Source organism: Octodon degus, unplaced genomic scaffold, assembly GCF_000260255.1.
Source record: "Octodon degus isolate 3935 unplaced genomic scaffold, OctDeg1.0 scaffold00049, whole genome shotgun sequence".
NCBI lineage: Eukaryota > Metazoa > Chordata > Mammalia > Rodentia > Octodontidae > Octodon > Octodon degus.
Genome location: NW_004524625.1, coordinates 13,860,230 through 13,861,625, shown reverse-complemented (window position 1 = coordinate 13,861,625; position 1,396 = coordinate 13,860,230). Strand labels below are relative to the sequence as shown.

Sequence of the window (1,396 nt, the reverse complement as noted above, 5' to 3'; positions counted from 1 at the left end):
GGCCATCCTCCTGGAGGACGGCTGCGGTACCCTTCGGGGAGCGCGGGCTCTTGCTCCGACCACTGCTTCCTGGCTCCAGGGCAGCACCCTCAGCCTGCTGGCACAGACGTCCTAGCTTCCACCACTGGCCTTTGGGCCTTCCCAGTGCAGATCTCAGAAGAAGATTTGCACGGGACTTTGAGTCGGATACCTGGCCTGCAGCTGGCCTTGTGCAGTGCTGCGATGACTCTTGGTCTTTAGCTGGACTCAGGCAGGCTATTTCTGTTGTGTCCAGGCCCCCTGCTGGATTCTTCAGGCAATTAGTGTGTGGACAGATTTCCTGCCCTCTGACTCTTTGGGCAACTATTATAAAATAATCCTATAAATTATGTGCCCTGTACTGTACTGTTTCCCTTGCAAACCCTGACTACAGCTGCTTTACTCTAGTTTTACAAAAAAAACCCAGCAACTTTGACCTCTAAAATAAAGTACTTTTCTTCATCGTCCCCACCGTAACACCTGATGGGTTAAAAACAGCATTATAATGTTTCAAGTATTCTGGAAAAAACAGCCAAAAGGAGAAAGAGCTGGGTTGGATGGAACCTCGCTGCGCCTAGCTTCTGAGGGATCTCCACACGGAGCTCCTCAGCGATTACAGCAGTCTACGCTCCCACCAACAATGGAGAAGCCTTCCTTTTCCTCCACACACTGGCCAGCATTTGTTACTGGTCTATTTCTAGATGAAAGCGAAATACGTGCACTCATATTTATAACAGCACGATTTGTAATAGCTAAATCTTGGGAACAACCCAAATGCCCATCACCTGAGGAACGGATAAAGAAGATGCGGTATTTTTATAGAATGGAGTAGTACTCAGCTATAAAAAAGATAGACATGAGGCTTTTATCAATAAATGGATGCCTCTATAGAACATACTCATAAGTGAAATAAATCAGACCCACATATGTACAAATGACACTGTCTCCTTAGTGTAAGAACGTGAACAAGTAAATAAAGCCAAATGGTACAACAGATATTGTCAAAGGGAAAGAAAATGCAAAAAGGAAAGAACAACTGGGATGGAGGAAAGAAGGGGGAAAAAAATTATATATATATAATTTTTATTGGATTTTATTGCTCTCTCTAAAATTAATCATGTAAGGGGCCGGGGAGATGACTCAGTGGAATAAGCGCTTCCCTGGCAAGTGCAAGGGCCTAAGTTCAATCCCCAGTTCCGAAATTAATTAATTAATTTAATAAAATAAAATTAACATTTAAAAAAGATTTATATATTTTCTGAAGAAATTAAAAAGAATCATTTTTGAGCCAAGCACATTAAGTAACTCATTACTGCTGTGATTATATTAAACGATAACCATTTAAAGAGAAGTATTGGGGCTGGGGAGACAGCTCAGT

General features: G+C 42.5%; 1 protein-coding gene across 1 annotated transcript in view; it reads right to left on the bottom strand.

Annotated features, from left to right (window-relative positions):
• The window catches only part of Tmem135 (transmembrane protein 135), a 260,617-nt gene that overhangs the window by 142,576 nt on the left and 116,645 nt on the right, over positions 1–1,396 (bottom strand). The window lies entirely within an intron of this gene.